Source organism: Rhinolophus hipposideros (assembly GCF_964194185.1).
Source record: "Rhinolophus hipposideros genome assembly, chromosome: X".
Classification (NCBI taxonomy): domain Eukaryota; kingdom Metazoa; phylum Chordata; class Mammalia; order Chiroptera; family Rhinolophidae; genus Rhinolophus; species Rhinolophus hipposideros.
Window position 1 is genome coordinate 82,286,950 of NC_138046.1, and position 16,350 is coordinate 82,303,299.

Genomic DNA, 16,350 nt, shown 5'->3' on the forward strand with positions numbered 1-16,350 from the left:
TGTAGGTCAAACCTGGTAGTACTCTGGTTTGGTCCAGAGTTGGCTTCAGGATATGTTGAATCTTGTGCCTCTTAAGCTGGGCCCTGTTAGGGCAGTTTCAGCACAAATCAAGTTACCAAGTACAACAACAACAACAGCAGCAAAGAAAACAAATCAAGTATATTCACATGTAAAATACAACCGACAATCCCCACTCAACATAGGCAAAGATATCAAAGAAATAAAGGCAGAACAAGCAAATCACAACAATCAGGAAAAAAAAAAAAAACACCAAGCAAAGCAAAACAGAAAGCAGCACCAGTCTTGGCTTAAGCCCACCAAGTAATCTCCAGGTTGTCCTCCGCTGTGCCGAAGAGTTCCCTGCCTATTGTGCAGGCAGTGCTGGTCACCTGGTGCCCAGAGTGAATTTGGGAGTGTAGATTTGAATGCAAGGGGCTGAGGGATCTGGATGACAGTTTTCAGAGAGACCGTACAGTTTCTGTCCTTTTTTGCACAAATGCACGCTGAGAGTAGCTCCACCAGCCCTGTGCCCAGTACTCCTGAGTCTTAGGGCCCTCCTTCCGTGGGTGTGTGGGAGGGGTCTGATGGGAGATCTCTAAGCTGCTGAAAGCCGCTAAGATCTCTAAGATCTCTGCTGAAAGATCTCTGAGCTGCTCCTTGCTGAAAGCGGGAGCTGCGTCTGCCGCTTACTGCTGAACTCAGGGAGTGCTTCCGCGGTTGCCCTTGCCCCACCCCAGGCCAGCCAGAGAGGGTGGGGGCTGGGGATGGAGGGGTCTTCTCTCTCCCAGGCCAGCCACGTCACACTCCTTCCGCAGGCCCGAAAAGGTGGTGGCTGGGGGTGTGGGAGTCTCCTCTCTCCTTGTCCAGCGAAAATCCCCTCCTCCCAGCCTCTTCCGAAGGTCAGAGCTGGCTGCCAATCTTCCCAGCGCCTGAGCACAGACGCTTCTCTGTAATCTGACAATACTCCTCAGTTCGGGGATCAGTTTAAGTGTCTGGAAGGGCAGGGGGAGGATTCAAAAAGTGGGGTAAGGGGCACAGGTGTGGCGTCTGAATTTTTTGTCTGCCCTAAGGCCCACGAGCTGCCCGCCCCGGCGGGAGCGATCAGCTGTGGGACGCAGGGAAAGAGCCCACCTCCTGGACCTTGCACTCTCTGCTGCAATCTGGGCTCCCGTGCGACTCTAGAGCCCTGGGTGCTGCCTGCCGCTGCTGCTGTGGGCATGCTGCAAGGCTGCGGCTCTTCCATGGGGGGTGGGGAGAGCGAGGCGCATTTCCTCTTGCCCTCCTCGCTCCTCCCCCGCTTGCCCAACTAGCGCACCCCAAAGCAAACCCTCCATGTGTCTGCGCTACGTCCTGGGCATCGCACGGCGGTCGCCCACCGGCCTCGGCTCCGCCGTGGGGGGGGGAGCGCGCTTCCGCTTCTCTGTCCTGCCTCCTCCCCTCCTCGCAATCAGCGCTCACCTTCAGGTAATTCTTCCACGAGTCTCCCCACTGTTCTGCGTGATGAGTAAAGGACTCCTTGGTGTTCTATATCTCCCTGTGTCTTTAGAGCTGTGGTTTTCCACCGCTGCCGCAGTCGCCGCCGGCCTGATTCCACCACGAGGCCGCCTGTTTTCACTCCACTCCCTTCCTTCTTCCCCTGCCCGCCCAATTTGCGCACCTTCAAGTAATCCTTCCACGAGTCTCTTAGGAGTCTCTTAGATGTTCTGCGTGATGAGCAAAGAGTTGTTTGATGGGTTATATGTCCCGTTTGTAATAAGATCTGGAGGAGAACTCAGAAAATATGCCCCGTTGCCGCGATTCCTATGACGTCACCCTACTTAGGAATAAATTTGATCAAGGAAGTAAAAGACCTGTACTCAGAAAATTATAAGATATTGAAGAGAGAAATTAAAGAAGACACAAATAAATGGAAACATACACCATGCTCATGCATAAGAAGAATGATATAGTTAAAATGTCCATACTATTACATAAGGCAATATATAGATTCAATGCAATCCCTATCAAATTACCAATGACATTTTCCACAGATCTAGGTAATATAATCCTAAAATTTATATGGAACCATAAAAGACCCTGAATAGCAACAGCAATCTTGAGAAATAAGAACAGAGTGGGAGATATCACAGTCCCCACCATCAAATCATACTACAAGGCTACAGTAATCAAAACAGCATGGTATTGGCATAAACAGAGAAACAGGTCAATGGAACAGAATAGAGAGCCCAGAAATAAATCCATGCCAAAATGTCATTTAATCTATGATAATGGAAGAAGGAATTTACATTGGACAGTCTATTTAATAAATTGTACTGGGAAAATTGGACAGACACATGTAAAAAAATGAAGATGGACCATCTTCTTACACCATATACAAGAATAAATTCAAAATGGATGAAACACTTAAATGTGAGACCCAAAACCATAAAACTCTTATAAGAAAAATATAGGAGTAAATTTGAAGGCATTACCCCTAGTAATATTTTTATTGATATATCCCTTTGGGCAAGGGAAGCAAAAGAAAAAATAAACATGTGCGACTACATCAAACTGAAAAGATTTTTTCACAGCGAAGGAAACCATTATAAATCAAAAAGGCATCCTATTGAATGGGAGATGTTATTTGCCAACAATACATCTGATAAGGGATTAATATCCAAAATTTATTAAAATAAAAACCTCATACAGCTCAATACCAAAAAACAAGCAACCCAAGGAAAAAAATGGGCAGAAGACATAAAGAGACATTTCTCTAAAGAGAACATAGAAATGGCCAACAGACATATGAAAAATGCTCAACATCACTAATCATTAGAGAAATGTAAATAAAAACCACAATGAGATACCACCTCATCCAGGTAAAAATGGCTATCATCAATAAATCAACAAACAACAAGTGCTGGCAAGGATATGAAGAAAAGGGAATCCTATTGTACTGTTGGTGGGATTGCAGATTGGAGCAGCCACTATGGAAAACTCTATGGAGGTACCTCAAATAATTGAAAATGGAACTACCTTTTGAGCCAGCAATTCCACTCCTGGGTATCTATCCAAGGTATTGCAAAACACTAATTCAAAAATAATATATGCACCCCTGTTTATTACAGCACTACTCACAATAGCTAAGATATGGAAACAAACAAAATGCCCATCTATAGATGATTGGATAAAGAAACTGTGGTATCTTTATACAATGGAGTATTAGTACTCAGCCATGAAGAAGAATGAAATATTACCATTTGCAATGACATGGATGGACCTAGAGAATATTATGCTAAGTGAAATAAGTCAGACTGAGAAAGACAAACACCATATGATATCACTTATATGTGGAATCTAAAGAATAAATGAACAAAAAACAGAAATAGACTCAGAGATGGGGGAAAACTGATGGCTGCTTGACGGGAGGGTGTGGGGATGGGGGAGAAGGTAAAGGGATTAGAAAGTACAAATTTGTAGTCACAAGATAGCCACGGGGATGTGAAATAGTTTGGGGAGTATAAATAATGTTGTAAAGATTTTGTAGGGGGTCAGAAGGGCACTTGTCTTGTTAGGGAGACCACTTCATGGACTGTGTAGATGTCTGACTACTATGCTGTACACTTGATGCTGAAGCTGATGAATACCAAATATCAAATATATGTATATGTTCATGGGATGTGGAATACAGCATAGGGAATAGAGTCAATGGAATTGTAACAGCTATATACAATATCAGAGGAATAGTAGATTGGGGGAGGGGGTTATCACTTTGAGAGGGATGTAAATGTCTAGCTATTACATTGTTTTGTACACCTGAAACTAATAAAAAATAAAATAATTAACATTCACTGAGCCTTTATTACGTACCCGGCACTGTTCTAAGAACTTCAAGGTAATATTATCCACATTTAATATATGACAAAATCAAGACACAGAGAGATTAAACAACTTGCTGCAGATCACCCCTACAGTAAAAGTAAAATATAAGATTCAAGTTCAGATAATCTGACTTAATAGTCCACACTCTTAATAACCACACTCTAGATATTTGGTTGGTGAGTATATGGGTAGATAAATGGTTAGATGTATTGATTATTTCAATAAACTTTACTGAACATTTGTCACATGTTAAGCACAATGTCAGTTGCTGGTATACCAAGTTGAACAGCATTTAATCACTGACCCAGCAGCTCTGTAGGATTCTGGGATTTCTTGGAGTTGGGTAGGTCAGCCGTTTTTGGATCTGTCTGAAATGAGATAGATGCAACCAACAGCTGGCTACCAAGAATGTAGCAGAATGAAAAGAACATGGGATTTGGAATCAGACAACCTGGCTCTCTTATTGACCAACTGTGTGATTTGTAGCAATTGGAAATAATAAAACCTACCTCATAGAGTTTCTGGGGAGATTAAATGAGTGAAAGTGTACAAAAGTTCAAGCACAGTGTGGGTAGCCAATATTTGATTGTTCCCTTTATTCTCATATATACAAATCAGGTGAAGCTTGACTTCCTGGCCTTATATTCTAGAACAAGAGGCCACAATTGAATAACTGACAAATTTGAGACATTAACCTCCAGAGCTATAGCAAACTCATCTGTCAAAATGAACTCAATGTGTTATAAACCTTTATAACAATGGCCTTGGATATAAAGGTAGCTTTGAGTTTATATAAGGCTGCTAACCAACATTGGGAGGTATATTTGACACATGAAAATACTGAAATCAGAAAGATAAAGTAACTTGACCATGTCATAATTAAAACTCAGGCGTTTTGACTCCAAGCCCCATGTATTTTCATCAATTCAACAGCTATTGTAGGGATTCCATAAGGCTTTCACTCTGAATTCTACCCTATTCTACCTTATTTTTCTCACCAGTGAATTGGGGCTAATTGCCCCTTCCCTGACTATTTTATAGGATTGTGAAGTCTAAAATTAAAATGGGGAAATTAATTTAAAGGTGTTTTTGTAAAGTAGTATCCAAAATGTGTGTTCTTTTTATACAGATTTCACTGTATCAGGTAAAGTAGGCATGGGAAAAAAAAAAGGAAGGGAGAAGACTTGGTCCAATTCACATAACTGGATAGTGACTGAGCTAAAACCAGAACTCCTGAGTGGCTGCATACTCCTAAACCACTATGCTGCCATCCCATCTACCTCTAACATACATGCTGAGTCCAGGAAATTATTTCTGCCTCTACTGTATCATTCTTATCCATGTCACTATCATATTTCACCTGGGTTACAGTGGTAGCCTCATAACTGGTCTTTGTGCTACCACTCTTGCCCCTTAAAATCCATTATCCACAATTCAGCTTCTTGCACTCTGCTAAAATGTAATTTAAGTTATCTCATTCTGGAGACTAAAATCCGCCAATGACTTCCCATTTAACTTTGAATCAAACTCATCTAGACCCCGCCAATTTTGCCATATTCACGTCGACATGTTCCTTTCTTTCTTATTCCATCCAGCCATATTATTTTGGTGTTCAACAAATATATCAAGTTTATTCTTACCTTAAGGCCTTTTTTTAAATTTAATTTATTAGTTTCAGGTGTACAAGACAAGGTAATACTTAGAGGTTCATCATTTATATCCCTCACACTGTGGACCCCCCTCCCCCCATCCCCCCATCCACTATTCCTCCGACCTCACACCGAGCCATCACATTATATATATAAAATTATAGTTGGCATTCATTAATGTTTAGCTTCTGGTGTACAATACCTTAAGGTCTTTACACTTCCTACGTGTTGGCCTAAATTGTTCTGCCATATTCATTCATTATCAGCTTCTTTGCATCATTCAGATTTGATCTGTGATGATACCGTGTCACAGAAAACTTCCTAAACCAATTCTATCTAAAATTACACATTATCCTCTATTCCCTTACTCTCTTTATCTTCTTCATAAAAATTATTATTGTCTAAATTTTTTTTAATTTATTGCATTGACAATTGTTAGTGAAATTACATAGGTTTCAGGTGTACAATTCTGTATTACATCATCTATAAATCCCATGGTGTGTTCACCCCCCAGAGTCAATTCTCCTTCCATCACCATATATTTGATCCCCCTTGCCCTCATCTCCCACCCTCCAACCCCCTTACCCTCTGGTAACCACTAAACTATTGTCTGTGTCTATGAGTTTTTGTTTCTCATTTGTTTGTCTTGTTCTTTTGTTGTTTTTGGTTTATATACCACATATCAATGAAATCATAGTGTTTTCTGCTTTTTCTGTCTGACTTATTTCACTTAGCATTATACTCTCAAGATCCATCCATGTTGTCACAAATGTTCCTATATCATCTTTCCTTACCGCCGAATAGTATTCCGTTGTGTATATATACCACAACTTCTTTATCCATTCATCTATCGAAGGACATTTCGGTTGTTTCCATGTCTTGCCCATTGTAAACAAAGCTGCAATGAACATTGGAGCACACGTTTCTTTACGTATAAATGTTTTCAAATTTTTTGGATAGATACCTAGGAGAGGGATTGCTGGGTCATATGGTAATTCTATTTGTAATTTTTTGAGGAACCTTCACACTGCCTTCCATAATCAATGCACCAGTCCACATTCCCACCAGCAGTGTATGAGGGTTCCTTTTTCTCCACAGCCTCTCCAACACTTGTTACTATTTGTCTTGTTGATGATAGCCATTCTGATTGGGGTGAGGTGATATCTCATTGTGGTTTTATCTGCATTTCTCTGATGATTAGTGATGTTGAGCATTTTTTCATATGTCTATTTGCCATTTGTATCTCCTCTTTGGAGAAATGTCTCTTCAGGTCATCTGCCCATTTTTCAATGGGGTTCTTTGCTTTTTTGTTGTTGAGATTTATGAGTTCCTTGTATATTTTGGATATTAGCCCCTTATCGGAGGCACTGTTTGCAAAAATCTTCTCCCATTCAGTTGGTTGCCTCTTTATTTTGTCAATGATTTCTTTTGCTGTGCAGAAGCTTTTAAGTTTCATATAGTCCCATTCGTTTATTTTAGCTTTTACTTCTATTGCCTTGGGAGTCAAATTCATAAAATGCTCTTTGAACCCAAGATCCATAAGTTCAGTACCTATGTTTTGTTCTATGCAGTTTATTGTGTCAGGTCTTATGCTTAAGTCTTTGATCCATTTTGAATTAATTTTAGTACATGGTGACAGATAGCAGTCCGTTTCATTATTTTGCACGTGGCTATCCAATTCTCCCAGCATCATTTATTGAAGAAGCTGTCTTTCCTCCATTGTATGTTTTTAGCTTCTTTGTCAAAAATTGTCTGTCCACATTTATGTGGTTTCGTCTGGGTTCTCAATTCTATTCCACTGGTCTGTGTGTCTGTTTTTCTGCCAATACCATGCTGTTTTGATTATTGTAGCCCTGTAGTACATGCTCAAGTCAAGGAGTGTGATACCTCCAGTATTGTTCTTTTTTCTTAAGATTGCTTTGGCTATTCGGGGTCTTTTGTGGTTCCAAACAAATCTGATGATTTTTTGTTCTATTTCTTTAAAAAATGCCATTGGGATTTTGATGGGGATTGCATTAAATCTGTATATTGCTTTGGGTAATATGGCTATTTTAACTATGTTGATTCTCCCAAACCATGAGCACGGAACGTTTTTCCATTTTTTTGTGTCTTCTTCAATGTCTTTCAAAAATTTCTTATAATTTTCAGTATATAGGTCCTTCACATCCTTGGTTAAGTTTATTCCTAGGTATTATATTCTTTTTGCTGCAATTGCAAAGGGAATTGTTTTTTATTTCTTTTTCTGAGATTTCATTGTTAGTATATAGGAATGCAATGGACTTCTGTACGTTGATTTTGTAGCCAGCAACTGTACTGTATTAGTTGACTCTTTCTAACAGCTTTTTGGTGGAGTCTTTAAGGTTTTCTATATATAGCATCCTGTCATCTGCAAAGAGTGATGATTTAACTTCTTCATTCCCAATTTATATGCCTTTTATATCTTTCTCTTGCCTGACTGCTCTGGCAAGGACTTCCAACACTGTGTTGAAAAGCAGAAGTGATAGGGGACAGCCCTGTCGTGTTCCTGAACGTAGAGCAAAGGGCTTCAGTTTTTCACCATTAATTATGAGATTAGCTGAGAGCTTCTCATATATGGCCTTTATTATGGTAAGTTACTTTCCTTCTATACCTATTTTATTAAGTGTTTCAATCATAAATGGATGCTGTATCTTATCAAATGCTTTTCCTACATCAATTGTCATTCTATCTTTAGTTTTCTCATAAGACTGTGTCTCCATTGCTTTTTTTGCGTTTTTGTTGTTGTCTATTATTTCTGTGTGGTGGTATTCTATGATGTTTCCCTGTTTCTTCTTTTATTACAGTATATATTTCAGTTCTGGATTTTTTTTGAGTGGTTACCCTTAAATATGTGTAAAAGAAAGTTTGATGTTTAGAGTATTCCATTTTCTTCAGCACTCTTACTTTCTCCATTCCCATATTCCGGTTCAGGCCTTTACTCTCCCCCTTTTCATGTTGCCACAAATTGTCCCTGTTGATGGTGGTTGAATAGCCTCCTTTAGTATTTCTTGTAGTGCAGGTCGTGTATTAGAAAACTCCCTCAGCTTCTCTATGTCGGGAAAGGTCTTTATTCCTCCTTCATATCTAAAGGATATCTTTGCTGGATATATTATTCTTGGCTCATAATTTCTCTCTTTCAATAGTTTGAATATCTGATTCCACTCCCTCCTGGCTTATAGAGTTTCTGCTGAAAAATCTGATGATAATTTAATGGGCTTTCTTTGTGGGTTACTGTCTTCTTTTCCCTGGCTGCCTTGAGGATTCTTTCTTTGTTCGTGATTTTAGACAGATTCAATACAATGTGCCTTGGAGAAGGCCTGTTTGGATTGAGGTAATTACGTGTTCTATTTGCTTCTTGGATTCGAGGATCCAGTTCTGTCCACAAGTTTGAGAAGTTCTCATCAACAATTTGCTTGAATATATTCTCTGTTCCCTTCTCTCTTTCTTCTCCTTCTGGTATGCCCATTATTCTTATATTGTTCTTTCTGATAGAGTCAGAAAGTTCTTGTAGAGTTCTTTCATTTCTTTTAAGTCTCTAGCCTCTTTCTTCTTCCATCTGTGTAATTTCCAGGTTTCTATCTTCGATGTCACTGATTCTTTCGGCCATCTGGTCAACTCTACTACCTAAGCTGGTTATTTCATTCTTTTTTTTTTATAGTTTTATTTTATTTTATTTTTACATCCCTCACACCATGAACCCCCTTCCCCCCATCCACCACAACCCCGACCTCACACCGAGCCATCACATTATACACATAAAATTATAGTTGGCATTCATTAATGTCCAGCCTCTGGTGTACAATGCCATGACCAGGCATCCACAGCATCGCTGAGGTGGTCTCCCAAACAGGACACATGTCCATCGGTCACCCAACAAAATCCCCAAACACTATTGAATGAGTTCCCCAAAGTAATTCTCAAAAAACCCTGAGGCCATCCTGTGGTCACCAGCCGCCCCCCAATCCCTTTACCCTTCCCCCTATCTCCAAACCCCTCCCCCCCGCCCATCTAACAACTCTCGGTTTTTTGTGTCCCCAAAACTGTTTCTGATTAGTTCATGCACATATTCTTTTCTTTAGATTCCGCATATAAGTGAAATCATATGGTACTTGTCTTTCTCTTTCTGACTTATTTCACTTAACATAATGTTCTCTAGATCCATCCAAGTTGTTGCAAATGATAAGATTTCTTTTTTCTTTATGGCTGCGTAGTACTCCATTGTATAAATGTACCACAGCTTCTTAATCCAGTTATCGACCGATGGGCATTTCGGTTGTTTCCATATCTTGGCTATTGTGTAAAGTGCTGCAATAAACATAGGAGTGCATACAGATTTTTGAATTGGAGTTTTGGATTTCTCCGGGTAGATTCCTAGGAGTGGAATTACTGGATCATAGGGTAGTTCTATCTTCAGACTCCTGAGATACCTCCATACTGTTTTCCATAGTGGCTGCACTAATCTGCAATCCCACCAACAGTGCACTAGCGTTCCCTTTTCTCCACATCCGCGCCAGCATTTGTTGTTTGTTGATTTATTGATGATAGCCATTTTGACTAGGGTGAGGTGGTATCTCATTGTGGTTTTTATTTGCATTTCTCTGCTGGTTAGTGAGGTTGAGCATTTCTTCATATGTCTTCTTGCCTTCTGGATGTCCTTTTTAGAAAAATGTCTCCTCAAGTCCTCTGCCCATTTTTTAATTGGGTTGTTTGTTTTTTTGGAGTTGAGTTGAGTAAGATTTTTATAGATTTGTGATATTAATCCCTTATCAGATATATCATTGGCAAATATCTTTTCCCATTCAGTAGGGTCCCTTTTTGTTTTATTGATGGTTTCCATTCTTAATTTCTTCTATTGAGTTCCTAATCTCTAGAAATTCCATTTTGTTCTTTATTAAAATTTCAATCTCCTTTGTAAAATGCTCATGTTGTTCTTTGATTGCATTTCTGAGTTCATTAAATTGCCTTTCTGTGTTTTCTTGCATCTCATTGAGTTTTTTCAGAACTGCAATCTTGAATTCTCTGTCATTTAAGTCACATATTTCCATACCTTTAAGTTCCTTTTCTGGAGACTTTTCTCTTTCTTTCTGAGCTGTCTTGTTGCCTTGGGTATTCATGGCAATTACTGATTAATTATTTTTCTTCCTAGACATCTACAGGAGTGGTTTCTGCAGCAGGTTGATAAGAAGTGTTCTTTCTTTTATTTGCCAATACTTATTGGTAGAATGTTTTATTTTCTCTCTGACTGCAGCCTTTTTTTTTTTCCTCTCTCACACAGTAGTGCTATGTTTTCTTTGCACTATTCCATCTTCTGACACAATGTGGGGATTCCCTGGGAAACGGGCTTCTCCTTTGTTAACAGTTCGCCTGGGATATAGGGCGCCAGGTCCCTGTGGGGATGCGGAGAGCTTTTGAAGTTCCAAAGCTCTTTCTGCACCAGATTCAGAGTCTGTGTTTCGGCATTTCTGTTTATTCCTGCAGGGATCCGCCCAGATAGGTGGGGCCAGGGACAGGGTGAATTGTGAGAAGTGGCCCAGATCAACGCGGCTACCACCACCACCGCCAGTCTTGCTTCTACAGCTGCCTCCCCTTTGCCGGAACTAGTTGGGCTGCTAATCCGTGTCTGCGGTCCACAGTTCTCAGAACAGCAAATATTCTGTTCTTTTGATCTGACACTGCTACTGTTCCGCTTCTAGCACCAGGCAGTTGGGGGTGGGGCGAGCTCTGGGAGGGTAGGGATGGGGCGGCTAGTTTCAGTGCCTATGGCTTCCGTTCTCTGCTCGGCAGTGAGGTCTTAAACCACCGTTTTCAGCCTTCTTCCCTCAGTCTTTTCTCCGAGGTCTTGCCATGAGCGTTGGGTTCAGCCATTTTATATGCTGCCCCCTCAGCCCTGTGGGCCGTAGCAGAGCCCTAGCAGTCTGAGTCCTTCCCTGTCCCACAGCTGCGGTAGTTCCGGGATGCAGCGAGCTTGGAGCCCTGAGCTAGGTCTGTGTCCTGAGCCCATGTGGCTCCATCTCCGCACTTCTCCCTTCTCCCCTCCCCCTCTCGCGCATTTCTCCCACCTTTAGGTGAATTTAGTAGTGGGCCTCTTCGTCTTGCCTGTCTGCTGTGCAGAGAGTCCTTTGTGGAGTTATTGTTGTTCGATTAGTTGTAAATTCCAGGAGAACTTTACAGAGGCTTATCTCACGCCACCATTTTTCAGTTTTTCCCTTCTGAGTGTGATGTTAGCTGTGGGTTTATGGCACATGTCTTTTATTACATTGAGATATGTTCTCTCTATTTTCATTGTTATTATAAATGGATACTTGATTTTGTCAAACATTTTTTCTGCATCTATTGATATGAACATATGATTTTTATTTTATTTATGTGGTATATCATGTGAATTGATTTGTGGATATTGAACCAACTTTGTATCCCAGGAAAAAAATCCCACTTGATTATAGTGTATGGTGTTTTTAATGTATTGCTGAATTCAGCTTGCTACTATTTTGTTGAAGATTTTTGCATCTGTGTTCATCAGGGATATTGACCTATAATTTTCTCTCTCTCTCTCTCTCTCTCTCTCTCTCTCTCTCTCTCTCTCTCTCTCTCTCTCTCTCTCTCTCTCTCTCGTCTTTGGTAGCCTTGTAAAATGAGCTTGGGAGCCTACCTTCTCTTGAATTTTTTGGAATAGTTTGAGAAGGATAGGTGTTAATTCTTTTTCGAATGTTTAATAAAATTCACCTGTGATGCCATTCAGTCCAAGAGTTTTGTGTGTTGGGAGTTTTTTATTACTGATTTTATTTTGTTTGTAGTAATCAGTCTGTTCATATTTTCTTCTTCTTCCTGATTCAGTCTTGAAAGATTGTATGTTCCTAGGAATTTATGCATTTCTCCCAGATTGTCCAATATGTTGGCATATAATTGTTTATAGTATTTTCTAATAATCCTTTGTGTTTCTTTGGTGTCAATTGTCACGAAGCTGAGTGGGTGCAAGCATTAGACAGATGCTAACCAATGGTGTGAATGCACAATGATAACAGTGCCTTATTATCAAATAGTGTTTCCCTACATATAAATGTATATGAGCCTCACATTCATCCTTTGAGCAAAGCCAGACAGGGATTATTATGCCCATCTTATTGCTGAAGGAAAAGATTCAGAGAGGCTCAGTGACTTGTCTGAGCTTATATAGGGAGCAAGGAGCAGAGAGAGAACCAAAATCCATGGTTTTCTGACAGCAAAGACTAATGTTGGGTTTTTTTCATTAAACAAAGAGAAGATTAGCAGTGTGAGACAGGGAAGGTGTTCCCAATATAAGTTTGGTAAGCATTGCCTTTGCAAAATGCAGAAACACACAAAAAAATAACTTGTTTAAATCTTCATTTATAAGCTAAGGGAAGATAATGGGCAGATGGCTGTTTGGTGATCTCTTGTGCGAAGAATATGAATTATGTCTTTAAAGTTATTTGAAATGATATGCTTTTAATGAGATAGGCTCCCTGCCAAGCACACTGCCTTCTTCAGACAGCATCACTGGATGCTGCCTGAATCTATAACTACATATTGTTCAGCCAATTTCCCTCTGGTCCTGGTGGACCAGTGTCTTACCTGCAGTTTTTTTGTTTGTTTGTTTTTATTTTTTTTTTGTGGTTATGAACTTTATTGGATGGGTACTGATGAGGCTCATATAATTTTGTAAATTTATTGGGGTGACAGTTGTTAGTAAAATTACATAGTGGGATTTATAGATGATGTAATACAGAATTGTACACCTGAAATCTATGTAATCTTACTAACAACTGTTATCTGTAGTTTTAAGGACCACTGAGAGCAATAGGGGTTGGGCGCCCCAGCATACACAAAAGGCCCATTCAACCAATGCAGAAATGTATGGCTGTGCTCTACGCCTCGCTTCCTAGCCCCATCTGCCTCTTAGTTGGTTAGGCTTAGGGGGAAAGAGTTCTGCAACACTATAAGCAGTTCAGTAGAGGCATGTAGCAGTCTATAGTGAAAAAGAATATGGGAAAAGAAAGCAAAACAAAGCAAAACAATTCAGTATTTTGGTAAATCCTGACTGTGTGAACAAAAGCATGCCACTTTCATATTTTCATGTCTCACTTGTCTAGTCAGTAAAATGGGGATAACTTTATATACCTGGGAAGGTAGCTGTTATCAAAAGTTGAAGTAATGATTAAGAAAGCACTTGGGGGATTGTAAGACGCTGTACACCAGTAAGGGCCTATTTTTGTCATCGTTTTTATGCTTTCAAAATTAGTAGAAGTATCTCGAACCAGTTTTCTCCTTGCTTATTACATTCTGTCCCTATCCTGGCCCTTTTTCTGTTTCTTGAACACTCCAAACTTGTTTCTATCTCAGAGCCTTTACACTTGCCCTTCCCATTGCCTGGTATTCCTCTCCCTGCCCTGACTTTTACTTGGTTGTCTCCTTCTAATTATTTAGGTCTCAAGCCAAATATCACCTTGCCAGAGAGGCCTAGCTCATCCAATCTAATGAGCTACACATATCCCAGTCTCTTTATCACTTTAATCTATTATATTTTCTTCATAGCACTTGTCATGATGAGACATGTCACAATGAGACTTGTCATGATTATCTTGTTCATCTGCTTTCTTATCTATTGTCAGTCTTCCCCCACTGGAATGTAAATTCCATGAAGATAGGGACTTTGTCTCTTTTATTCATTGCTATGTCTAAGATATTTGAATAGTGCATGAAACATAGTGGATACACTGGATCTCACTCTCATTTTCTAATATTTCTACACTTCTATGTACCCTCCCAAAAGTGGCTTCTACACAGGGCTGTGTTTCCAAGGATAAATTAGAGGGAAGACTAAGGGTGCTACTTGCAGCTGCTATTATTATTGTTTCAGTTACTATTATGAGTATTATTATTATTAGATATAAGTTACCTCTAAGAAGCCCCTTTCCAATCTCAGGTGCACTTTGGGGGCTTAAGGGTAGAGATGATCTCTTACATATTTGGTTATGTCTAGACCCTGTCTGCAGGTGGAAATATAAATTTCAAAAAATAACTTAATTGTATATAATGATAGTGATGAGTATCACAAAATATTTGAGCTAGAGGGGCCTTTAGAAGATTGAATCCAATCTCAGGGAAACTGAGGCTCAGAAAGGAGACATGCTTAGCCAAGACTATATTGCAAGTTACAGACATAACAGGATTCAGAAGTCACTGCTCAAGACCACCGCACAGGCTCCAGCCGCCGCTGCCGCTGCCTCAGCATCAGAACACTCTTGAGACCGACATGGTGTCCTCCAAGAAGGTTACCCTCTCGGTGCTCAGCCAGGAGCAGTCTGAAGGGGTTGGAGCACGGGTACACAGAAGCATTGGCAGACCCGAGTTAAAAAATCTGGATCCATTTTTACTGTTTGATGAATTTAAAGGTGATAGACCAGGTAGGTTTCCTGATCACCCACATCAAGGTTTTGAAACAGTATCTTACCTGCTGGGAGGGGGCAGCATGACCCATGAAGACTTCTGTGGACCCTTTGGTCAGTTGAACCCAGGAGACCTGCAGTGGATGACCATGGGCCAGGGCTTTCTGCACGCTGAGAGGCCATGCTCAGAGGATCCAACCCATGGCCTGCAACTATGGATTAATTTGAGGAGCTCAGAGAAGATGGTGGAGCCTCGGTACCAGGAACTGAAAAGTAAAGAAATCCCTAAATCCAGTAAGGATGGTGAGGATGGTGTGACATTTGCTGTCATTTCTGGAGAAGCTATAGGTATAAAGTCCAAGATTTACACTGGCACACCAACCTTATATTTAGATTTCAAATTGGACCAAGGAGCAAAGCATTCCAAGCCTGTTTCTAAAGGGTGAACAAGCTTCATTTATACCATATCTGGAAATGTGTATATTGGGCCTGATGATGCACAACAAAAAATAGAACCTCATCACACAGCAGTGCTGGCGGAAGGTGACAGCGTTCAGGTGGAGAACAAAGACCCTGAGAGAAGCCATTTCGTCCTGATTGCTGGGGAGCCATTAAGAGAACTGGTTGTCTAACATGATCCATTTGTGATGAACACCAGTGAAGAGATTTCTCTGGCCATTCTTGATTTCAGAAATGAAAAAAAAAAAGGGTTTGAGTCAAAACCTGAAAATCAAAGGTTGGAAACTAGTGAAGAGCACAAGAGCAGGTCTTGATGCTGTCTAGAATTTTGCCACTTGTGGCATCCATCTGTTCAATGGATGCAGTTTCCAAAGCTGACTTAACCGGTGCTTCCGAAGAATTCCACACTAAAGTGATAGCATGGTTTTTATAGCAATGCATGTGAGATAAATTCCTGGCACATGCAAATAAATTTAATTGATGCTTCTTTTTTAAAAAAAAACGTCACTGCTCCAAATCCCAGGTATGAAAATATGCAGTTTGGGACCCTTACTGCTCTGGACCAAAAGAAATGAGCAGTGGCCTCTCCCCCGCCTTCTCTATCTTTGTATTTACAGCTGGAGCTATTTATGAGCGAGGAGGCAAAAGACAGCTTCCCTGTCACCACATCACCCTTACTCTTATATCAGCTCTCTTTCCTCATCTCCTTCCTGTCTATTTTACTGCCTTCATTTCATTGAAATATGCCCTGAGGATAAGGCAGTTCAGGAGGCTTCTGAAAGACAATTTTCTAAACAAGCACCATGGTGCTGCTTGCCTTTCTTTCTACCTACATTACTGTTTCTTCTCTCAGTTCTCAGAGACTGCTTTTTTATTTTCATTTTTCCCCTCTAAGTTACAAGGTTCCATCTACTTCACAATCTCAACAAAAAAAGAATCCGGGGGAACATGAACAGTGT

At 40.4% G+C, this 16,350-nt stretch overlaps 1 pseudogene across 1 annotated transcript; it reads left to right on the forward strand.

The window, feature by feature from the left end:
* Positions 1–14,799: 14,799 nt before the first annotated feature.
* On the forward strand, positions 14,800–15,705 carry LOC308495070 (pirin-like; annotated as a pseudogene). Its single transcript has one exon. The product of its transcript is annotated as a pirin-like (transcript).
* The last annotated feature ends 645 nt before the right edge of the window (positions 15,706–16,350 follow it).